Raw genomic sequence first — 26038 nt, 5'->3', positions numbered from 1 at the left:
GACAATTCTGCTCATTTCCCCTCACATCTCACTCTTCAAGATTTTTGCAATTTCTGTCTCCACCCAGACAGGGAGGCAAAGGTTCATAAAGTAAACAAACTCGGGCCCTTGGAGCCTCAGAGGGTCTTCTATATTGAGAAGACCCCCTGGGAAGCCCGGGGTTGTGTGAAGTTTTGATGACTGGGGAGGGATAAGGGGCTGTTTTAGAATCGTCACTCATATTTTTAAATATCTTGACATCAATAAAACAGTTTCCAATTTAGTGACAACCAAGGCATTTGTTTTGATCGTAGCTTTCTCACCCACCAGCCATTTATTTTGGCTAAAACAGAGCATTTGTTTTCTGAAAGGTGACAATTTGAGGCATAGTTATTCTTATCTCCTGAGCCTTCCAGGTGTGGCCTCCAGGTTATTTAGGTTTGCCTCCCAGCTCCAGGTCTTCGGACACATTCTGCCCTGAATCCAAGTGCTTTTCCCTCCTTCTTTACCTGGCTCACTCCCATAAGGCTCTCAGCTTCCATGAGACCTTATGATTTGTTTCTAGCACCTCAAATCCATCAGCCTTTGCGATATGCCCTCATAATCTGTGCTAATTTCCAGTGGTCTTTGCCTCTGGACTCCAAGCTCCAAATGATGGGTGCTGACTGGGTTGACTGTATTCTCAACTGTCCCTAGGATCTCACCTGAAGGACGGATCATGGTGGATATTCGGCAATATATGTTAAATGATGAAGTCATTTTTCAGTAATTCATAATAGTTAGTATTAGTCACTCAGTTGTGTCTGACTCTTCATAAGCCCATTGACTGCAGCCTACCAGGCTTCTCTGTCCATGGAATTCTCTAGGCAAGAGTGGACTGATTTGAGAGAACAGCACTGAAACATGTATATTACCATACATGAAATAGATCACCAGTCCAAGTTCGATGCATGAAACAGGGCACTCAAAGCTGGTGCACTGGGACAATCCTGAAGGATGGGATGGTGAGGGTGGTGGGAGGGGGGTTCAGGACGGGGGGCACATGTACACCCATGGCTGATTCATGTCAATGTATGGCAAAAACCACTACAATACTGTAAAGTAACTAGCCTCCTATTAAATAAATTAAAAAAAAAAAAAAAAAAAAGAATACTGGAGTGGGTTGCCATTCCCTTCTCCAGGGGATCTTCCTGACCCAGGGACTGAACCCAGGTCTCCAGCAGTGCATGTGGACTCTTTATCATCTGAGCCACCATGGAAGCCCCCAATTCATAATAGTTCATCCAACAAATTCACTAATCAGAGACAGAAGCTTGGACTTTCTACATGGGAACTTGGTAAGGTTTTGAATTGGGATGCAGAGGATGGTAGCTAGGGTGCCACCTGGTCATCCATCTGAGGAGAGAGCAAGGAGGGAGGAAAGATTCTTTGATTTAGACATGTTCCAACTTGTGAAATCTGGGAGAGGGGACTGAAAGACATTCCAGCGTTGAGAAAAGTGTCCTACACACGCAGACAGAGACTACTGGGAACCAGTCTCGAACTTCCGACATGACTAACTGCCCAGAATGAACAAGAAGTGTCAGTGATGCGCTTGAAGTGAACGATAATCATGCAGATCGAGAGAAATTCTATATTAGTATCAGAAACTCACTCAATTTAACTCAAGTAAAAAAACACTGAAAAGAATAGGTTATGGAATTCAAGTTTAGGCAACAAGAGATTACCCAGGTGACACGGGTACTAGAATCAGAAAAGCAGGCACAGAGGTGACTGCGCTGTCTCAGCCAGGCCATTTCATCTGCTAACCTATACTGCATGTAATCCAGGACGGCAGCTAGACCCAACCCGACACCCTGACCGTGAAGGTCGCGGGCTTACCCTAACGGAGTCACCATGGCCGGGGAAGGTGCACATCACATGATTCATTGCCTACCTGCCTGGGCTACGCCTGAAATTTCAAATATGGGCAAAAAGACCCACATATAGGAAAGGAGAAGGGAGGAAGGGGCAAAGAGCACAGGGTGTGGAGGTTGGACGTTTGGTTTCTGCCAAAGGAAATGCAGTGGGGGACAAGGAGATCCCGAATTCCCAGCCTCAATTTTAACAAGGGATTCTTCTCCCCCTTGAGTCCTAACTGTGAGGAGAAAACGGTCTGTGAGAAAACATACAACAATGTTACTTATCTTCTATGTGTACATACGCATGTAAGAAAATGTAAACTACAAGCTCGGGAAATATAGACCCCCAACTTGGAACCTTCAGTTAAGAGGGTCAGCATCATGATGAAGAGTGCTGGTCCAGGGGAACTTTAACCGCATCTGTGATGTATTAAGATATTTTTTAAAAAAGAATGGATTCATCTCTTACTTGAGTAAAGTTTAATTGCTTAAATAAGAAACCTGGCTTATAGTATGCTTTTCCAGGGAACTTAAGAGCATCTTAGCTAGCTGATTTCCTTGAGGTCAGGTCAGGGTCCAGCCCCTCACTTACCTACGCACCCACCATGTGGTCCCAGAATTTAAGACCTGAGTTTGCCAACTTAATTATTAACTGAAAAAGTGACTTTCTGGAGAGTGGGCATTAATTTTGATGTTGATGCCAATGTGTTGATTTCTTTTTTTAAAAGAAAGCATCTGGTTATGTTTTTCCAACTATTGTTACAGCAAAATTAAATGGGAAGACAAATGTGCATAAATTGCTATTTTGGGAGACTCTTGAGAAAGTAAAAATATGAAATAGAGCATCAAGAAAACGCATTCAGCTGTGGATGGGGTCTAAGTGTGTCCTCCACTCTTTCTTGGTGAATTTTGGGCACATACCTCCTTCCTAATCCTGTTCTTACAATTCTCAGGAGTTTAGAGGTGAAAAGTCATACCATCAGCACATAAAAAAATCATCAATGGATCACCTATGTAATGGAGAATTTATAGCTACAGATCTTCCTAAATCTCTGAGCTAACCGTTAGTCTCAACTGCTTCCTCTACAATCCTGATCAAATCCACTGCAAAACCACAGATACTTATATAGTCCTCACGTGGGAAGCACTTTGTATTTCTCTTTTCTCCCAGCCTGCTAGAACTGCTATGAAATTCTCCCTCCTGCTGGGCCCATATTGTGTTTAAAAAAAAAAAAAAATCCCTGGCCTCTTTATGCCTGTAAGGCATTCTGAATGTCTCATACTTCATAGGAGAAACTAAAAATAATATAATTCAAAGCTTCTTTTTTGTTATTCTTTACCAGAAACTGGGAAGAATCAGTAAACTCAACTATAAGGATTAGGTAAGAGTGTGTTCTCTGACTGAACTTGGCCCAGGGAAGTGAAGGATTTCTGTAAAGATTAGGAATCCAGAGGTCACCTCAAGATCATGGATAGCGCTGAGGAAGAAGTCATCTACCAGCTAGAAGGACAAGGAAGACAGACCCAGGAAACCTAGGTTAAGAAATCAGAGGTTACAGAATGGTCTGGATGTAGAAGCAATCACAGTCAATGGACAGCAGCCTCCACATGCAGATGCCTCAAAAGACGTCCTTCAATTCTCATCACAACCCAGGCAGCGTCTGCATTTTACAGACAAGAAAAGCGGAGGCTAGAGAGAGAAGGTCACGTAACCAGTAGACAGAGGAGCTGGAATTTTAACCAAGGCAGTCTCTAGGGGTAAAGAACCAGCCTACCAATGAGGGAGGCTTAAGAGACACGGGCTTGATCCCTGGGTTGGGAAGATCCTCTGAAGGAGGGCATGGCAACCCACTCCAGTATTCTTGCCTGGAGAATCCCATGTACAGAGGAGCCTGGGGGGCTGTGGTCCATAGAGTTGCAAAGATTTGGACACAACTGAAGCAACTTAGCACACAGCACGCACAGTCTGACTCTAGTATTTATATGCAGCATGTCTAGGAAGGGAGAGGGGAAGGGGGACAGATGGATGGTTAGTTTGAAAGAGACTGGAATTGAGATATTCAGGTTTTGGTACAATCAGCAAACATCTTGAATGCAAGCAAGGTTTGCAGGAGGAAATAATTCTCAGTTTTGAGGCTCCTAGAGCATCCAGGAACATAAACCCAGAAAAAACAAAATGCACATATATGCCAAAGGAAGTTATGTCAATCAGAGACCTAATGGCAGTAGATGACATATTCAAATTAGGACAATTGGAGGAAGGTTTCTTTGGGTAAAAAAACTAACGAGGTGAAGGCACAGAGGATCATAAGGGCTAGTGCACTCACCCAAGGCTGGGAGCAGCTAAGGGGTCATGTCCCGGATCTGAAGGACAACGGAGGAAGCTGTTAGCAGAACTGACAGTTGCACAGAGGGGTTAGCCTGAGAGAAGCCAAGATCTTAGTCTAGAGAGCACACCTGGCCAAGGTGACCTTGAAAGAAAGGGCAGACAAAACCCCCACGGGGCCTTCTCTTCTTCTCCCTCCAGTCTCCCCTGGGCTCTGCATCAGAAGACCCCACCTGAATGCCAAAGGGCAAGGGCACCTGCGACAGATGGTCACCACCAGGCACAGTAGAGGGGGAAGGAGGAACCCAAGATGCCAACCCAGAGGATGAAGGCAGTGCTTTTATCAAGAGATACTGCAGAGGAGTGCGTAGATAAGGGCTGAGGTTACAGGCTGGCTCGAAAATTAAGGGGTTGTAAGAGAACACGAAAACCCACCCTCAGCCACTTGATGAAAACTACCATTTCCACCTGGGGATAGCTAAGACCCGAACGAAGCTCTTCACGGTGGAGCGGGTTCTGGGAGCCCCATGGAGGTTTCCTTCCTTGACAGCACATAGCACTGGGCCTCATGTTAGTCTGACAACGACTGGGGCTGCTGGAATGCCAATACACGGACTCGGGAGAAGGTGGCCAGCCTTTTGGGCCAACACACAGAGGCGAGAAGACTGATGTCGGACCCACTGATCCCTCCCACTCCTCATTCAAAGGCACAATGAGGAGGGCGTCTCTTTATTTACACCTGGAATACATCTCCAGGGACCTTGGTGGCAAAACTAGGGATGAGCCATGTTCAGGAAAAAATAAAAAAGGAACATGTCATTCAGGCAGAGGACTCTCTATGTTCTTAAAGGGCTTGGACATGTAGTGAAAGTAAAAGTAAAACAAACCAAAGGCCTCTTTTCACTGGGCTGTGTGTGGCTAGAACCACAGCTCTTGTTCAAGGAACTGAGCACCTATTAATAGTTAGGGTGTCTAGAGTGTGTGAATCTTCAGGATGGTGAGAAAGGAAGCAAGGACCTGCAAGGTGCTGAATGCAGCACAACCTGTCCTGTGAGCAGAGATAGCCGCCCCAGTGACGGGGGCTTCGAGTTACCCTGGCTCACAGCCAGACAAGGGGACGGGCCAACAGCCCAGCGTGCTAGTCCCTGTGGAGCACTGGCTTCTCTGGAAGAAATCAGGTGCCCGTCAACTCTGGTTTCCTTACACAGCTGGCTAGAAGCAAACCGGCCCTAATACCGTCAGGGCAGAAATTACCCTCAGGCGGAAACACACACCAGTGTCCATCAAGGCAGACCTGTCTCTGTAGGAAATGCATGCCACTTATCACTATGAGACAGAATTTCCAGCCACTGAATTTCCAGATTTCCCAGCTGACCATTGCTTAAACACAAAGTCTTAAACAGATGAAATTTTAGAACCGAGACATATGTGATGTAGTGTTGCTTCCTGGGGACCAGGTATATTTTTTAATTTACATTTTAAACCTTTAAAAACCTTGGGACTTCCCTGGCAGTCCAATGCAGGGGACCTGGGTTCAATCCCTAGTCAGGGAACTAGATCCCATGTGCCACAACTGAAGATCCTGCATGCCACAACAAAGACCCAGTACAGTCAAATAAATAAATAATAAAAAATTTTAAAACATAAACCTTAAAAAAAGATGTTATTGTCTGATTTATAAAACTGCAAGAGAGGGGCACAGAAAAGGAGGAAAGATTTCTTTAGTGAATGAATAAAAGGAATTTGTTTTCAACATATACTCCATGAACTAAAATAAAAGTTGTTCTTCTTGCCCACTTAATACACGTTGAAGAAATATTCAAAGAATTCTGGCTTGAAAAGGTGGAGAAAAATAACAGGCTGCCCCCTGTGGGTGCTGGATTCTGACTGAGAGCTTTCCTTTGGGAAAGTCTGAGCGCCTCATTCCACAAAATGTGTCAAATGTAAAACATGGCTTTGCTGGTTGACTTTCTTATCTTTTTATGTTGACTTAGGACAAATTTCAGTTCATTGAGCATTTGCCTGATGCCAGGCGCTAAATGTTCCATGTGGATAATTTTATTTAATACCTAAGGGACTTTCAAGGACACGTAGACTTTTATCTCAGACACATTTTAGACCTGCCTCTGCGCAATATTGTAGTCACCAGTCGCATGTGGTGATTTAAATTTCTTCTAATAAACAAAATTCAATATTGAGTTCCTGCATCAGCCATGTATCAAGCGTTCAAGAACCACACGTGGCTACAGACTACCTCACTGCCTAGTGCAGACACAAAGCACGGCCATCATCACAGAGGGACCATCCGACATCACTACTCTAGACCCTTCAGAGCTCTTTCCACCTCCCGTGGAATCATTTTAGGCAGAAAAGCTGCCATTGATTGAGCACCCGCTCTGGGCTGCACAAGGTGCTGGGTGTATAAGATCATCTCATCCCATTTTACAGATGAAAGAACTTGAGCACAGAGAGGCGAAGTAGCTTGCTCAGCATCACACAGCAAGTGAGTTGCAGAGCCATGGCTCTGCTCTTTCAGGCGATGCCACCTTCCAAGGGCATCGCCCCACCCCAGCTGTTAGTGAAAGCAGCATAAGAAAGAACTTCTGGGGTTTCTGGCCCTTATGACAGAGAAGTGACCACACACCTTCGGACTCAGAAAGGCTAGACGACCAAGCCCAGTCTCGCTAGTGACTAGCTAAATGGCTCTGGCCAAGTCATTCATGTTCTCTAAGCATACGTAAAAGGGGGTTGCTTACAGCACCCACCTTATAAAACTAAGAGGACTAAGTGATACGGTACACAGAAAGCACTTAGCACAGTGTTTGGTGGTTTACAGGGGCTGTTTGGTACGTACAGATAAGATTTCCAGAGTGAATCCCTTTCTCCTAACGGCAAACAAGATTCGCCTCGCTCCCAGCAATGCACATTTCCGAGTCTAGAGCGCCCTCTGCTGGTCACATCTAGATACATAATCCAGGCGGGTGTTTCCCGAAGTGGTCCTTCGTGAATATTCTGGAGCAACTTGACTCTAAAACAAGGATGTCCCACTGCAGCAGTTTCAGGGATGGGGAAGATGGGTGGGGAGGGGGAAAGGAAGAGGGGTAGGGAGGAGGGGAGAAGGCTCTTTCACATCATGTTCCCTCTTAGCACTCAGGAGAAACTCAGAGCTTTCGAAGCTTGCTGCAATTGGATCTTCTTCACTGTGGGACAGATGGAGAAGATGCATCTTTTCATACTCCTTTGCTCACTGATCAGCCCCTGTTCCCAGTGGCTGCTGGCTGCAGACCACCTACAAGCAAAGGGTCGTAACTACCACTCTAGAGTTAACTTCAATCTGATGCTGAATGTGAAGTACCATCCTGACCAATCCACCTGAGAGTCCTGTTAATTTTTTTCTTGTAAATATATTTAAAATCTGATCCTGCCTCTCCACCTCCTCTTATGCCACTCCAGTCTAAGCGGCCACTTTGCTCACCTGGACCTCTGCATCAGCCTCCTTCCTAGTTGGTCTTCTTGCCTCCTCTCCCCTCTCCCTCCAGTCTAGTCTCCAAGGCCAGTAGAGCCCAGACCCGCTGCCAGAGCTACTGGAACACCTTGGATAGCATTAACCAACTACTAACATACTGATCCGGGACCAAGGCAGAGTCTTGAGGCTGGGTGGGGTCTCAGCATCTATAGCTCATGAAATGCCTGGATGCTTCATGCAGGCAGGACTGAGAACCCCTGGGCTTGCTGTCGAGACCAGCAGCATCGGCATCACCGGAAGGGTTTGTTCAACCACAGAAATCTGGGTCCCACCCGAGAGCTGCTGATTCAGTAGCTCTGGGCTGGGCCTGAGCTTACAGGTTGCCAGGTGATGTTGATGCTGCTGGTCTGGGACCACACTGTAAGAACTACTGTTGTAAAAATGTGACTCAGGCTACGAAACACTTAAATGGCTTTGTACTCAGTCACTGACTCGTGTCCAACTCTTTGTAGCCCCGAGGACTGTAGCCCATCAGGCTCCTCTGTCCATGGGATTCTCCAGGCAAGAATACCGGAGTGGGTTACCATTTCCTTCTCCAGGAGATCTTCCCAACCCAGGGACTGAACCCGAGTCTCCTGCATTGCAGGCAGATTCTTTACCATCTGAGCCACCAGGGAAGAATATTTTAAAAATTCACCTTCCATACCATGGCTTGTCAGGCAGGAGGCAGCCCCTCCTATCTCCTGGCCCCTCACACCCTCTGCTCCAGGCACACCGCTTCCTGTCTGCCTCTTGACCACTTAAAGTCCTTCATACCAGCTGTTCTCTCTTCCCAGAGGGCCTCTCCTTTAGTTTTTCTCTGTCTGGTTGTCCCTCAGGCTTCTGGGGCCACAGAAATGGCACCTTCTCAGAGAGGCCTTCCCTGATGGCCCCATTCAGTGTGGGCCTCACTTTCCCTCACCCCTCACTCTTATCTCAACAACCTGTTTCTTTTCTAGCATTTATTACAATTTGCAATTATTTTATGTGTCTACTCACTTAGGTGACCTCTACCTCTCTGCCAGACTGCACGCTGTATGAGAGCAAGGGCTCAGTGTTCCCTTTCAGTGCCTGGCATACAGTAAGCGCTGAATGAATGGCCCCCAAGTGAAGGGGTAGAAATACAGAATCAGATCATGTGAGGCATAAACACAGTCATAAGAACAGAAGCAGGAGCATGTTCTCCCCTGAGGGGTTGCTGTGTTTTCTTTGGACATGACACCACTAACCCACACAAGGACCTAGCAAGACAAATGGCATCATCTTCAATGTACACCCGTGAAAATGACGTCTCAGAGAAGCTTGATGAGGTCATATAGTCGGGAATTCAAGCTGCACGCTTCCACATTCACTGTGAGAGAGGGCAGAAAGGAAGGAAGGAAAGAGGGAGGGAGAAACAGAAGGCCAGAAATGGCAATGCTTGAAGAACTCTTCCCTCAGGGAGTTTTTAACTCTAAGCTCTTAGGTGAGGTGAAAATTAAAAAAAAAAAAAAACTGGGCTGAAATCAAAGGACCCTTGCCCTACTTTCCCACTCTCTGATTCTCCCGGCATCTCTTCAGAAGAGAATGATCAAGCAGTGATGGCTGTCTCAACTTTAAAGATGTTTTCACAGCTTGCCCAGAGCCTTTGGACAAAAAGCTCTGGGTAGGAAATGAAAAAGGCAGGACCTGAGCCCTGCCCTGCCTCCTGCACAGCGAGCCCTCACCCACATGCACCGCATCTGGGAACAGCTCGCTCAGCTCCCTTTTGTGACCCTCACCTCATGACCCTATCAGGTAAGGCAACACTAGATGCCAGAACAGATAAGCAGTTCCCTCCCTAAACTCAGTGACTTGACGTGATGGAAGCTCCTGTCTCCAGTAAAGTCCTGATGGGGATGGGAGATGTTCTTCTCTTATGGCTGGAGAAGGGGACAGACTGAGGGCTTCATGGGCCAGTTCTGGTAGCTGTACTCACCATCTTCACCCAGTCCCTGGCCAGAACTCAATCACGTGGCCATATTTAGTGGCAAGGGAAGCTGGGCAATAGAGCCCAGGGGTCAAGCTTAGCCAACAGCCAGCCAGTTCTCTGCCTCATGCCCTGGGCTCTGTGATAAGCTCCCCACTGCAGCACACCTCCTCTTTCTAATGACAGAATCTCTACAGTCACAGAGAAGACTATGAATGAAACCAGCCCTAGGAGAGGGACCACCTGGATCGTAAATTCACAGCACAGAGGAAATGATAGGTGTCCAGCGTTCCCCTGAGAGGAGGCTGGAGGTTTGGGGAAGGCCGAAGAAAGAAGAGGAGTCAAGATGCACAGTCTTCTCAAGTCCAGTCTTGACTAAGACAGAACAACAACTTTTTCTACCATTTTGGTGTCGTTTTCAAAGTCTACTTTGGCTTCAATTCTAGATTTTTCAAAATGTCACTAAGTAAGCAAACATTTATTATCTATTGTTTTGCATTATCTATGTAGGCATTTGGGATACCAGTAAAGAAATAAAGAATATGATATAAGCCTTATTCTTTATCTGGTTGAGAGTTTGAAAACATCTGTGATGCAAGTTGGATACAATTAAATAATATTCAAGATTGTATCCAATATGTGCCATAAACGATTTCATTTAATCTTCACAATAATCTCATGAGGTAAGTACTGTTATTGTCTCTGTTTTACAGAGGAGGAAATTGAGACCTAAAAACAATGAATCAACTGTCCCAAATCTCACTGCTTTAAAGAGGCAGGAATATGTTATGCTGTCCTTAAACTACAGGACTGTATGCATATTCACAGAAGCACAGTCATAATGCTGTCAACTTTAGAAAACAGAAGGATGGTTGGAGTTCTAAACAGTTACCAAATCCAATAACAGGGTGAAACTGAGCTCAAGTGACAACAAGATGACCCTGCTGCTGCTGCTGCCAAGTCGCTTCAGTCGTGTCTGACTCTGTGCGACCCTGGAGCCAAGTAATTTGGGTGTTCCTGGAGGAGACACTCTCCCTCCCTGTTTGTCAGTTCCCCTTTCGGTACAACAAGGGAGCTGGCTCTCAGATGACTCCTGAATGCCTTTATTCCTATATAAGCAGCATGGTCTCTGGGAAGGGCAGACGCTGTCATCAGCCAGATTCCGGCTTTTCTGCCTATCTGAGCCTTTGTCTTCCCACCTGTGAAATTGGAATTGGGTCTAATTTGCTAGTTTTTCCATCCCTCCTGTCTGGCAGAGGAAATACAATAGGAGCTCCATTAATCCTGGTCACCCCCTTCATCTGGCGTCAGATTATATATGGGAGGACTCATGGGTGCAGAAGGCTGACCGTGTGAGCTGCTTCTGAGAGTGCAGGGTATCTGAACCTCCACTCTAGGGAACCAGGGGCATCCAGATAGTACCTGAGGACCAAGCGTAACACCACACAAAGCCTCTCCCTGCCCCATCTTCCCCAGTGCCCATGCCCTCTCCAACCGGCCCAGCCCCCTGAATCTGGATTCCCACACATCTCTCAGAATCTCCCACGAGCAGCTTCAGGACTTTGGGTTGCAGGATGCAGAGAGATGAATATTAGATATCCCCGCAGGCCTCCCCAGCTAGCCTTCTTTCTTATGAATGCTTCTGAGATACTCCCAGGAGCTGTGCTCGCCTGGCAGATATTGAATAAGGCAGAAGGAGCAGGGAGGGAAAGCAGTGTCTTGGAACGGTTGCCTGGTTACACGATGGTCTGGGTTGCAAGGTCTCCTGCCCTGGAAGCTGAGGCTGAGGTGCTGAGCAGGGGAGCACAGGGAGGAGGAGGGGCAGCGAGGGCAGCTCCTGGATGTGGTGCCTTCCTTCCCCCACCTGCAACTGCCCAGAGGCCAGGCCAGGACAAGTAGACAAGCTGTGTGGGTAGGGAGCCTGGCCTGACACAGCCTAACCTACCCTTCCTCACCTGTAAAGTGAATCTAATAAGTGGGCTACAGTCCACAGGGTTGCAAAGAACTGGACACAGCTGAAGCGACTTAACACACATCCATGCCCACACAATAATCGTACTCACTTCACTGGGGTCCAGCAAGGCTTCAAAACAGGTGATACAGAAAAAGGGGGCTCAGGGGGCTGAGCACACAGTAGTCAAGACCGTAAGAAAGCTAACACGGCCCAGGCAGAGCTGGAGGCTGATGGAGAAGGCAGTCTTAAGTTCTGTCAGGGCTGGCTACCTGCCCCCATCCCCACAAAAAAGGAAACATGAAAAGGACTGGCTACCCAACATGAGGTCCCAGTGCAAACTGGGAATGCAGGCCCCTCGGTCAAACAGCAGGCACTAACACAGAGAGCTTTCCCCCTCTTTGGCAGTCTCTCAGGGGGACAGTGCTTTTTGGCTTGTTATTTAATCCTGTGGGCATGGGGAGAGCGCACACTGTCACAGGTACCCAGAAGACTGCCCCGCAGCCTGGCATGTGCGTGCTTGCCCATTAGCTGCCAAGGGCCTGGAGAAGCCGGGTAGGGAGCCAGGCACCCTCCTCTCCCCGAGGCCTTCCCAGGGATGGATCGGTGACATTAGGGTGCACAAGGCATCTCAATCGGGGTCAGCTGCAACTCACTCCCACCGGGTTTCCCACTGAAAGCCCTGTGGCTGCCAGCCCAGGGCGGGGATGGCTGTGGTCACGCCAACCCCCTAGATGCTCTGGGGTGTGCGCGGCAGCCCTCCCCTATGTCCCAGTCCCTGATGGTGATGGTAGGGGGATGGGGCTGGGAGAGCAGTAGGGAGGGGCTGAATAGGTCAGTCCTGGGACACCAGGCAAGGTGCGCTGAGAACCCACCTGGGGATGCGGTAGGAGGCAGGACTTCACACGAATTGAACTTCCCAACCCCTGGTACAAGCTCCATTGTTCCATCAGACTCAGCTTACAAACACAAATTCAGACATCAAAATTATCAAGGATTTCAAGACACAACAGGAAGGCATTCAATTCCAAACACAGGGCCTGGTCTTACACCATCTCTGCATCCTTGTTCTGAGTTCTAATTCTGACTGTCACTAATCTCCCCCTTCTCTGGGCCTTGGTCCCCCCTTTTCTAAATGAGGGGAATAAAAAGGTGGGGCTATGTGGTTTTTACACCCTCTTCCAGCCTCTATATTTTATACCTTCTGTTTCACTGAAATGCTGTGTGGCCACAGGCAAGTCCCTTCCTCTCTCTGGGCATCAGTTTTCTCATCTGTGAACTGGGAATTTAGTGATCTTGAAGCACCCTTCCAGGGTTAACATGAAAAGGCATGCCTTTTCTCCTTCCTTCCCTTATTTGAGGGGACTTTTTCTTTTGGAGAAGGAGGTAAATTCATCAGTCAGGTGCTGGGATATTTCTAGTCTCTTTCCTCTGTCTAGGAGGGAAGTTCAATCAGCCTGTGTTATGAATTCAATGTTTGTATCTCCCGGTGAGATAACAGAAAATATACACTGGTCTCTTCCCCCAGTTCCTGCCACAGAGCTCTTGAAGTCCTTGTAACTTCCTAAGTGATAAACACACGAAGGGCATCTTTTGTTCTAATATTTGGTCTTTGGCTCCAGTTGCTGACACAGGGAAACCCTTGTAATTTCCTGGGTGATAGGAGTATCTTTTGTTCTAATGATGTAATGAACCCAGTCTGAGTGGGGCTGGTTCCTGGATGGGGGCTGGCTCCACAAAGACCAAGCTATGATGAGAAGTTTGGAATTTTCAGTTCCTGGCCCCCTCACCTACGATTCTCTTGAGAAAGGTAAGAAATGGAGTTAATGATCAATCATACCTGCAAGAGAAAGCCTCCAAAATTATGTCCAAAGTATGCGGGGTTTGGAAAGCTTCCAGGCTGGTGAACACACCCCCTGTCAGGAGGGTGATGCACCCCAGCTCCACGGGAACCAGAAGCTCCTGTGTTGAGGATCGTCCCAGACTTCACTCTATGTAGCCCTCCATTTGGCTGTTCATCATATTCTTTCATAAACTGGCAGACATAAGTAAGTGTTTCCCTGAGTTCGACAAGCTGATCTAGCAAATTAATCAGACTCAAGAAGGGGGCTTGTGGGAACCTCCAGTCTGCAGCTAAATTAGGTAGAAGTTGTATGTAGTGTGAAACTGCAATTGGCATCTGAAGTGGAGGGCAGTCCTCTGAGACTGAGCTCTTTACCTGTGGGATTTGATGCTATCTCCAGGTAGATGGCATCAGAATTGACTTAACGTTGTAGGACACCCAGTTGGTATCATAGAATTGCTTGCTTTGGTGACCAGAGTATCAGAGGTGAAATGTCTTGTGTGAAAGTAAAGGAAAGGACTTCCATGGTGGTCCAGTGGCTAAGACTCCACGTTCCCAATGTAGGAGAACTGGGTTCGATCCCTGGTTGGGGAACATGCCACACCTGAGAGTTCACATGCCACAAATAAAGACTCTATGTGCTGCAGCCAAGACCTGGTGCTGCTGCTGCTGCTAAGTCACTTCAGTCGTGTCTGACTCTGTGCGACCCCATAGATGGCAGCCCACCAGGCTCCCCTGTCCCTGGGATTCTCCAGGCAAAAACATTGGAGTGGGTTGCCATTTCCTTCTCCAATGCATCAAAGTGAAAAGTGAAAGTGAAGTCGCTCCATCATGTCCGACTCTTCGCGACCCCATGGACTGCAGCCCACCAGGCTCCTCCATCCATGGGATTTTCCAGGCAAGAGTACTGGAATGGGTTGCCAATGCCTTCTCCAAAGATATGGTACAGTCAAACATAAATAAATAAAGAAAAAAGAAAGTGAAGGAGAGACAGACAGGAGGAGAACCGTAGGCTTCTGCACTTAACCCCTGCCCCACACAATTGCTTCATTAAAACCTTAACCCCCAGTGTGAGGGCATTGGGAGGTGGGGCCTTGAGAGGTGATTAGATTTAGCTGAGTTCATGAGGGTGGACTCCCCACCTCCCCGAACACTGATGGAATTAATATCTTTCAAGGAAAAGAAAGAGAGTCACCAGGGCATCCTCTCCTCATCGTGTGAGGACACAAGCAGAAAGGGACCATCTGCAAGCCAGAAAGAGGGCCCTCCCTGAGACTGGATCTGCAGGCACCTTGACCTTGGACTCACATCCTCCAGAACTGTGAGAAACAAATGTCTACTGTCTTAACTGTCCAGTCCAGGATAATCTGTTATAGCAGCCTGAGCACCTAACACAGCCTGTGAAGAAGGCTCACCTGCTAATGCAACAGAAAGGCTAGGAAGAGCAGGTCGTCAGAGGTGAGAAAGCAGGCATCCCTGTGAACTGACTCATTCATTCACTGACACATTCATTCTTTCGCCTAGTCACCTGCAGCAGCCTCCACCCCAGCTCCCTGCTTCCAGGTTCTTGCCACTTAATCCACTCTCTGCACAAAAGCCTAAGAGAGCTGCTTATGTGACAAACAGAACCATGTCCTTCTCTCCTAACCCCTCCCTCAGCTGGGATTAGGTTCCACTGTGACAGACAACTCACACTAACAGTGTCTTAAATAAGACAAACATTTATCTCTCTCACACAGAAGCATCTGGTACCAGGCTGCCCAAGGCTGGCATGGAAGCTCAGTGGTCAGAATCCAGACCCAGTGTGGCTGGTAGCATCTATCATCCCTGGCTTCTATTTCTAAGCTCACTTCAAAGTCCAAGGTGGTGCGAGGGCTCTAGCCGTGGGATCTACATTCCACAGAGCAGCAAGGGTTGGGGAGGGGAGTGCACTCCCTCCTTTCAAACATACTTCTCAGAAGTTGCATACCAAAAAGCCTACAAACAATGCATGCTGCAGAGGGAGTGAGGAAAAGAGAACCTTCCTACACTGTGGGTGAGAAAGTAAACTTGTACCAACACTATGGAGAACAGCATGGAGGTTCCTGAAAAAACTTAAAACGGACCTACCATATGACCCTACAATCCCAGTCCTGGACATATACAGGGAGAAAACTATAATTCGAAATGATACATGCACCTCAATGTTCATAGCAGCACTATTTACAACAGCCGTGGCGTGGAAGCAGCCTAAGTGTGCAAAGACAGAGGAAAGGATGAAGAAGATGTGGTACATGTTATATACAACGGAACATTTCTCAACCATAAAAAAGAGCACAATAATGCCATTTACAGCAACATGGATGGACCTAGAGACTGTCATCTTGAGTGAAATAAGTCAGACAAGACAAATACATAATACTGCTTATATGTGGAATCTAAAAAAAAAAAATGGTACACATGAATTTATTTACAAAACAGAAACAGAGTCACAGATGTAGAAAATAAACTTATGGTTACCAGCAGGGGAAGCAGGTGTATTAGAGAGGGATACACTGGGAGATTGGGATTGACGTATATGCACTACTAGAACCAAAAAAGATAACCAATAAGGACTTATTGGATAGCACAGGGAACTCTTGTCAATATTCTGCAATGGCCTATACGGGAAAAGAATCCAAAAATGAGTGGATACATGTATAACTGATTGATTGCGTTGTACAGCAGAAATTTATGCAACGTTGCAAATCAACTATATTGCAATATAATTTTTTTAAATAAATAAATAGAAAATTAATTACCAATAAAAAGAAGAAGAGGAGTAAGAAGTTGCAAACACCACCTTAGCTGACATTCCAGGGACTAGAATTTAAGTCACCTGACTATAGCTACGGAAGAAGCTGGGAAAGTCTTCTCTATTCCAGGCAGCCATGAACCCAGTTTTCAATGCTGTGGGTTTTATTAACGAGGAAGATGGCGGGGAGGCAGATGCTTGGAAACAGCTGTTGATCTTTACCATGTAATCCCTCCAGAGCTCCCTACTGCCCTTAGAATAACACCTGTACTCCTTACTCTGCCCCTCACGGCCTGGCCCATTTTCCTCCCGTCTCTTCTCGCAGCCTCCTTCCCTCATCACGCTTCAGACCCCCTGGCCTCCTGTGTGTCTCCCAAAGGCCATGGCTCTTTCCCACACAGAGGTATGCACCCCGACTGCTCCCTCAGCACCCTGGAAGGCCCCGCCTCACTCTGTGTGGGCTGGATCTTTCTTCAGACTGCAGCTTTTGTGCCATCTCCTCAGAGAAGCTACCAGGTTTCCCTCATTGTTCTTTCTTGACTCCTTTTTTCTTTCTTTCTGTATAGTATGGATGCCATCTTGAAACCACTATATTAAATTATCTGGTAACAAAATCCCAAACCAAGAATTCTTGCAGCAAATGCCTGCCTTGTTGCTTGATCTCTGCCATTAGAAAGACAGCCCAGTGAGGGGAGGGTTTGTGTTTTGTTCAGAAGTGTGTCCCCAGAGAGTCTCTGAGCAAATATTTACCACTCTCTTAAGCGTATGCCTGCAATGCAGAAGACCCGGGTTCAATCCCTGGGTTGGGAAGATCCCCTGGAGAAGGAAACAGCAACCCACTCCAGTACTCTTGCCTGGAAAATCCCATGGATGGAAGAGCCTGGCAGGCTACAGTCCATGGGGTCGCAAAGAGTTGGACACGACTAAGCAACTTCACTTACTATGTACCAGAAACGTAAAGACAGTACACATACCCAGGCTTCTTCTCAGCTACAGAGAGGCCACAAGATGAGACTTGGGATCTGTCTGGTGGAGACAGAACAAGGAGGGCAGGGAGATAGAGAAAGGTGTCCAGTGAACCCCCAAAACAGTCCTGCAGCAGCCAGGGATGTGGACAGGGTCCATTTTTGTCTCCTTTCTGGCTCCAACCTATGCCTCCACCCTCATGTCCATGACGCACTTCTATCTTTTATGGCCTGTATTTTACTCCTTATCCTTTTAAGTAGCTTTACATCTTTCTAGAGAAGGGTAGGGGCATAAACAAACAGATACAAGATGATATATGTTAGGTACTTGGGGGTCTCCAATATCCAGGAATAGAAGAAGCCTGCTCAAAGCAATGCCGGGCTCCTCCTGCGGATGTCAGAGCCCGGCAAGCACCCGACTGGTGGGCTCGACTTGCCATCTCCTCTGAGGTGTCTTCAAGGGCTTGGGCTGGATATGTCCAGAAAACAGCCCCTTTCGAGTTGCTCTTCCAGGTTCTTGGTGAATCGGCTAAGACAGAAGCCCAGGCGGTGTCCTCAGGAGGTGCTATGACACAGTGGAGAGAGCAGGAGCTCAGCCTCTGTGTTACTGGGGATGCAGGGCTAGATAACCGCTGTCCTGTGATTATAGGGTTTTGAGCAACATCCCTAGCCTCTCTCCATGACATAACATTGGCACCTCATCCTTGAGGTGTGACGACCAAAAATGCCTCTGGATCCTGTTCAGTGTCCCCTGGGGCAAAACTGTCCTGATTAAGAACTATTGGTTTAGAGCAAGGATTTAAACCTCAGACTCTGTGGGCTCAAATCTCAACTCTGTTGTAGAATGTGGGGCATTAGATTAAATGAGCTAATGTACGTGGAGCACTTAGAACAGCGCCTGGGGCAAGGACATACTATGTTAGGTATTCTTACCTTTGGAATCATTCCTGATACCCCAAGACCATTCATCATCATTTCCACGCAATTTTACTTAACAAATATCTCTAAAAGTCATCCACCCATCTCCATCATTACCCTCGTCCAAGCTACCAGCAACTCTTGGTACCAAAGGTCCAAACCTCTGATTCCTCTAATTCACCTTCTCCAAAGGAACCAATTTCATCTATTTGAACTCTTCAATAGTTAAACCAGTCAGAATGTCACTGTTTTTGGAACAAATGGCCTAGAGATTACAGAATGAGCCCTGTCCCTCTCTAGAGCTTTGTCTCCTAGCTTCATCTCCCTTGTTTGCTAATTTCAACCACAATGTTTTTTTCTCTCCATTTCTCAGAGATGCCATTCTCCCTCCTACCCTAAGATACTCAAGTGCTCTAGACCCTTTTACTGTAACCTCAAATGTAACAGTGGTGGGATTTAAAGAAATAAAGACAGGCCACTTTCTGAGAGTAGTAGAAAGAAACTAAGTGATTGAGCCAGGAAGGGCTGCCTTGTTCTGTGGGGGCAGTGTGTGCACAGCACAAACACTTAACCGAGGAGGCCAGTAGAGACTGCAATTCATCCCAAGCTCCACTTGCTAAGCCATACCCTGGTCAGAAACATGTACTCACTACTCACCAAGCTGTTAGTTTGTGGAGCTGTGAACTCTGAAAAGGGGTATCTTTTGCTAGTTTTCAATGAAGATGTTACACAGTCTAGCGGGAGCTGCATAGTTAGAGCACCCCGTAGGTGATACTGGAAGAGCTATATTTTATAATGAATATTTCTTGCCTGTTGTAGGTACCTTAATCTGCCAAAGACAAGGGAAGAGAATGATTATGTCAACTGCCCAGCTGTCTCGTATTCTCTTTCTTTCCACAGCTAGAAAGTGACTGTTTCCACATCTCTGATACTAGAGCTGAGGTCAGCTTGCGGCAAAACTGCCCCTTACTGTGTGCATCCAGCAACTGCACAACTTTCAAGTCTTAGAGTGATGCAATTAATACATTTCATAATTAAATTCATAGCAGAATGCCTTCTGGGGATTCAATCTTTTTTTAATTACCCATTCTTATTAACCTCATTCATCTGTCTAATAAAAACTGTAAACTAAGCCTAGCTATATGGAACACACATTCTAGCAAATATAATTACCACTAAATATTTAGCCTCACAGTTAAAACATTTCAGAGCCAGAAGAGACTTCAAAGATCACCTGGAATAAATATTCACCTTAGTGATGGGGAAACTGGGGCTCAGACATTGGAAGCAATGTGTGCGGAGTCACTCAGCTCGGAGGTGGCATTGCAAGATACCCCATCTTGCCTTCTGCCATCCTACTGTTCCAGAAGCTAGAGCAGAAAAAGGCGAGGGGAAAAAAAAAAAAAAGCCTTACCAGGGTTTAAGTATAAATGAAAGACATATTTCTATACTTGGTCTGTCTGCATACAAAGGGTGGCAACTCTGTGCTTAATCTAACTGCACCAATTACAGAGACCAGTGTTGTTTTTCAGATGCCACACATTTTGAAGTTATCATTTTGAGGGAAATACAGGGCCTGGATTGCTGGGACCCAGACAAAGATGCATTTTATCACTCTCGTGTTATTTCCCAGAACTGAAGTGTCTGAGACCACTGAACTTAAAGAAAATCTGAGTCTTATACATTTAGATTAGCAGACTATAAAATGTAAAACAAAAAGCCAGTGCTTCCTAGAAAGGGTTGACCAGAAGATGCCAAGAATACTCTCCCTTGTAATATTTAAATGGGGTCACTGTCTATAATCCATTTACATCCATTTGGAACTCAGTGCCACAGGGGTCAGCATTTAACGATGTGCACGTGCGGTGTCCCCAGTGTGTTTATTGTGGAGTTGGAATCGCCATCTGTCACTGTCAGGCAGATCTGGGTTTAAATCCTGATTATACCACCTATTAACCATCTGTCTGTGCAAGTCACTTCTCTGAGCCACCATGTTCATGCCTATACATGAAACACTAACATCTACTTCCCAGAACTGGGAGAATAAAATAATACAGTGTATAAGAGAACTCCATGAGCACTCCAAGGGGAGCTGAATCCGTTATATCCTGTTCCCCTTATAAGGCTTTGTAAGGCTTTTGCCTGCTATCGTCACCTCACCTTGGTGTCTGCAATGCCAGGCATGGGCCTTCCTATTCTAGTCTGTGCTCAACAGATATTTGTTGACTTAATGAACAGATATGTGAGTGTGGCAATGGGTTGTATCTTTTCCCGTGTCTGCAACATTAGCCTACTGCAGTGTGTTGAATGGTGCCCTTCAAGAATAGAGGTGTCCATGGGCTTCCTCCATGGCTCCGTGCTAAAACATCCACCTGCAATGCAGGAGACACAGGAGATCCAGGTTCCATCCTCTTGCTGGGAAGACCCACTGGAGAAGGAAATGGCTACCCACTCCAGTATTCTTGCCTGGAGGATTCCACAGAGAGAGGAGCCTGGAGGGTTACAGTCCATGGGGTCACAAAGAGTCTGACACCACTGAGCACACACGCATATGCATGCCCATGTCTTAAATCCCAGAACTTGTGACTGTGATTTTATTTGGAAAAAAGGTCTTGGCAGATACAATTAACTGAAGGATCTCCATGTAAGATCTTTTGGGACTATCTGGGTTGGATGTTGTTATAGTCCATTTAGCTGCTACAACAAAAACACCACAGACTTGATGCTTATGAATGACAAACACTTCTTTTCTCACAGCTCTAGAGGCTGGAGGTCCAACATCAAGGAGCCAGCAGGTCTGCTGTCTAGGGAGAGTCCACTTCCTAGCAGTTTCATAGACACCCTCTTATCACTGTGTTCTCACACAGCAGAAGGACCCAGGGATCTCTCTGGGGTCTCTTTTATGCGGGCACTAATCCCATTCATGTGGCCTCCACCCTCATGATCTAATGACCTCCAAGATCCCCTCTCTAAATACTATCATATTAGGGATTAGGTTTCAGTACGTGAACTTTAGAGCTATAGAAAAATTCAGTTTATAGCAAACTTAAATGAGAGATCGAAGAGAAGACACAGAAAGAGAGAGGCTCCTTTGAAGATGGAGACAGAGACTGGAATGATGTAGCCTCAGGAAATGCCAACACCTACCAGAAGCTAGAGAAAGCTTTTTAAAATCTAAGTCAGGTTAAATATACTCCAAGCTCATTCAGAATGGAATTTAGGATCCATATCCTGGTCTGGTCCATAAAGTACTGTTATCAACTGTCCCCATCTCCCCATCCTGCCCTCCACCCTCTGATTTCATCTCTTCCCACTCTCCCTTTATTCATATAGATTGAACCCCCTAGTCCCCATGCTCCAAGATATAGATTGAACCCTCTAGTCCCCATGCTCCAAGTCTTTGCTCCAACCTCACGGCCTTTGCATCCACCATTCTCTCTACCTGTTAGAGAGCCACGTGGCCTTGTCTCTTCCACTGTTCAGTGTCTGGTCTGTGTCACCTCCTCAGAGAGGCCATCTTTGACCACCCTAGAAAACATCACCTCTCATCACTTTCAAACTCCTCTCCTCTCTTTTACCTTGCTTCTTTACAAATTGTACATCCTGTCAATAGAATGATCTTGGACACTGCTTTGAAAAATCCCACAACATGCTGGGATTTATTATAATTTAATCAGAAGTCTGAAAGAACCATGGGGGGGAAAAAGCCAGATTCTGGTCAAGTACATGTGTCTTTTAGACCTGGGAATAGATGGACTTGCTTATAGAGTGAAAGAAAGAAATGCAAAAACCAACAGCTAGTTCATCTGGGTAAAATGTCATGGATTACATGTGAATTTTAGGGATACAGGTGAAGTCATGGACTTTTCCTTTAGGCAATTCTGGAAAAGGGGTTCAGGTGGCAGGTGACACCTCAAAGATCTGGCTGCATCATGGTTGTTAAACTCAATGAACCTGAAGGCAACCTCCCAAACAGAAGAGGTTGATGTCACTATTTCCTTAAAGGTCAAGTGTATTTCAACCCTTAGGAATTCTTGATTAAATATAAAAATGTTTAAGAGAATCAAATCCATAGAATTAATATCTACATATTGAATATTTTAACAGTAAAATGTTTATTTTGTGTGCTTATTTTGTCTATTAGATTGAACAGATCAGCATAGTAATACCCATTTAAACTATGCAATTGAGTTATAACTGATCATGACTTAGGATTTTAATTTAAAAATCTTACTAAAATTATATAAACACTTTAAAATTATATAAAGTGTTAGAACATTTAAGACAATTTAAAGATCATCCTATTAGTTTAATTTAGCAGGTTTATAAAAATGACTTAAGCACCTAAGAGGATGTGTCAAGGACACAAATGTGCTACTAAAAAATTAAATTGAACACACAGAATTTATCAACATAGCTTAATTAAATTTTCAAATGCAATCAAAGATTTTTCAAATGCCCTCAAAAACAATAGCTCATAAAAACAATAATGCCATTTGCAGCAACCTGGATGGAACTAGAGAGTGTCATACTGAGTGAAGTCAGACAGAGAAGGAGAAATTCTGTATGACATCCCTTACATGAAAAAGAAATGATACAATTGAACTTACTTACAAAACAGAAACAGACTCATAGACTTTAAGAGTGAACTTACAGTTGCCAGGGAAAATGATGGGAGGAAGGCAGAGTTAGGGAATTTGGGCTAGGCATATACACACTGCTACGTTTAAAATGGATAACCAACAAGGACCTACTGTATAGCTCATGGAATTCTGCTCAGTGTTATGTGGCAGCCTGGATGGGAGCGGGATTTGGGGGAGAAGAAAAACATGTACATGCATGGCTGAGTCCCTTCACTGTTCACCTGAAGCTATCTCAACACTGTCTGTTAATCAGCTATACCCCAATACAAAAATAAAAGTTAAAAAAAAGAAAGATGGCTCTTTTTTTTTTAGATGTAGATATACAAGCTGAGCTTAAACATTTGCTTTTTTTAACATGTGACTTTAATAAAGCAATCATTAATTTCTAAACCAAGATACCTTGTGCCACTCAATAAGTTCATTTGGGCTTTTCCATTAGATGTAATGGCAAAACCCGAATGAACTTAGTGGCTAACCCAATACTGCCGAAGTCTTTTCTGTACCCCCAAACCATAGCGAACTTCAGTCACTGTCTCGTTTACCCCTTCATTAGAATAGAAGCTCCACGAGAATGGTATTTTGCAAGTTAATTCACTGCTGTATTCTCAGTCCTTAGGGCTGTATCAGGCACATGGTAAATGCTCAGGAAAAAGTTATTGAGTGAGTGGAGGTTAATCCTCTTTGCCCCTAGATCCTATATGATTCTCAGGTTCTTAATATATTCTGAGAGAGTAAAGCCCAGAGGCAGTATGAAAGATGGCCAAGATCCTGAATAAAGTCAAATGAAAGTGTTCAGTGACAGTCCTGTGACCATGACTTCCTGGGGCCTCTGCTCTTCAAAGGCATCTCTACTTGCTGTCTCCTCCATGAAGCCTTCCATTGAACTCAATGAGTACCTGATGCCACTCACACGACTCAATCTCATAAGGTTACTTTTGTACTTATTTCAGCTCCTCTAGTGATGGTCTGACATCCACATCTCTATGCCATGCCGATACCCTCACACGCCTTTCAAAAGAGTGAATACATAAGTGAATGGACAAAAAAAAGGCACTTCCATAAAGCAACGTTTGCGGCCATTGCTGCCACAGAGGTTAAGGGCCCAGGCTTTGCAACCAGGCTGCATGAGACGACATCCCATTGCCATGGTGTGGTGGTGTGTGCCCGTGACCCAGGTTTATGAAATATTATGAATTCCTCAAGCTTTGAAAATAAACCCTAGCCTCAATCTGCAACCAGGCAAGATGAAAGGAAATGCTAAACTCAGGATGCCTGTGGAAACATTTAAAATCATTTGCTTAAGATATGTCAATAGATATCTGCAAATGTAAAGACTTACCAGGACATGCAGGCCTTTAGGAGAAGAGTTTCAAAGTGGTTTACATTTCAGCTTCAATATTTATAAACAGAATGAAATCCGGAGGGAAGGAGCCTGGAGAGATAAGCCTTTGGGTAAATATTTCAGGAGGCACCGGAAGCTGCTTCCGGGGATGGGCCATTAGGGATTACCAATGAGGGTGGTTGGGTAGAACTGGAGAATAAGATGAAACAGAAGGAAGAAAAATAGAAGAGACTAGGGTTTTAGACCAGGGCATCTCAAATTTTAAAATGCACATGAGTCACCTGGGTTATCTTGTTAAATGTAGCTTCTGATTCGGTAGGTCTGAGCTGCAGCCCAAGATTCTGCATTTTGAACAAGCTCCCATCTGATGGCAATGCTGCTGATCCATGGGCCACAGTTTGAATAGCCATGATCTGTGGTAAGAAAGCATCATACACCCCCTGCAAAAACAGCAGCACAATGAAACAAAACAAACCCCCCACCCCCCAGATACCCAGAGGTACACACGGTGCTATATTTATTCTCATCAGGTAGGTGTCTTAGAGGCTGTTTCTTAACATAAATTACCTTGATAAGGTTCATTTATCTGCTTAACAAATACTTATTGAGCATCTGAGCAGACAAGGTCTGTGATTTCATGGAGTTTACATTCCAGTACGGGAAATCAGGTAAAACCTCATAAAGAAACCTACAAGCTAAAAAAGATGACATTGGTTTAGGTTGGGAAAAATGCCAAAAGAGAACAAACTAGGGGTTATATCTTAGAGAGTGGTTTGGAAAGGAGGGCTATTGGGAGGGGTGAGAAATAACTAGCCAGGTAAAAGTTCTAGGGGAAGAGTGTTTAAGCAGTAACTGCAAAGGTCCAAACTGAGAAACAGTTTGGCAAGTTTGAGGGACAATAACTCAGCGTGAGTAAGGTGCAAGGACCAATGGGGAGAGAATCAGCCCGGAGCCAGATTACAGTAGGGAACCAGGATTTTATGCTAAACGTGAAAGGGCTTAAGCCGAGGAATGATGTGAACATTTTTAGAAGACCACTCTAAAAAAAGGGTAAAGTGAACTTATTTACAAAACAGGAGTAGAGTCACAGATATAGAAAACAAATTTATGGTTACCAGAGAGTAGGTGAGGGAGGGATAAATTGGGAGACTGTGACTGTATAGTCATACAAATGACTATACATAAAACAGATAACTAATACGGACCTACTGTACAGCACAAAGAACTCTACTCAATACTCTGTAATGACCTATATTGGAAAAGAATCTAAAAAAACAGAGGATATATGTATAACTAATCCACTTTGTTATATACCTGAAATTAATACAACCCTGTAAATGAACTATACTCCAATAATAATAAAAAAAAAGACAATTCTGATCAATTATGAAATCATTTGCAGTGGCAAAAGCCATTATGTACTTCCTAGTAAAGTAGAATATGGAGCATACAGCATCGCTTATGGAATAGTCTCCCTGAATATAGGTATTTAGATCCAATCTGTAGCTTATAGGGATGACAGGAGATAGAGGAACAAGTCCAAAGAAGTCATGAGAAAGCACTCAGACAAACCCAGGGGGTAGGATGACTGATCTCCTTTCTTTTCAATGAATCAGTGGCATGAAAACAGGGAAGGTGAAAAAGAAATAAAAAAGGGAGGGTGAATGGTTTAGATGAAAAGACAGTTAAAAGATAGCATAATAATAATTATTATTAGCAAAATCCACTATATGGATCTTAGTTGATATGTAAACCATCTGTAAGGTGACATTTTTGAAACAACTGGAAACATTTTCAGATGGAGACAGGATCTAAGGTAGTAACAAGGAATTCTTTGAATTATTTCAGGTGTAATAAGTCATTGCATTTAAGGAGAAGAATGTCCTCACTTTGTATATATATATATATCTGAAGAATTTAGGAGTGGGAAATCATGTTTGAAAT

The 26038-nt window shown here is 45.2% G+C and overlaps 1 protein-coding gene across 1 annotated transcript in view; it reads right to left on the bottom strand.

Annotated features, from left to right (window-relative positions):
• PRICKLE2 (prickle planar cell polarity protein 2) overlaps positions 1 to 24353 on the bottom strand; it is a 389100-nt gene extending 364747 nt beyond the window's left edge. Inside the window, exon 1 of the mRNA XM_055558403.1 lies at positions 24092 to 24353. The gene's annotated coding sequence lies outside the window, so the exon portion shown is untranslated. The remainder of the gene's footprint in view (positions 1 to 24091) is intronic.
• Positions 24354 to 26038: the final 1685 nt, after the last annotated feature.

The sequence above is a fragment of the Bubalus kerabau genome, chromosome 20 (genome assembly GCF_029407905.1).
Source record: "Bubalus kerabau isolate K-KA32 ecotype Philippines breed swamp buffalo chromosome 20, PCC_UOA_SB_1v2, whole genome shotgun sequence".
NCBI classification, from domain to species: domain Eukaryota; kingdom Metazoa; phylum Chordata; class Mammalia; order Artiodactyla; family Bovidae; genus Bubalus; species Bubalus kerabau.
The sequence above is the reverse complement of the archived record's forward strand: the minus strand, read 5'-3'. Positions and strand labels throughout refer to the sequence as shown.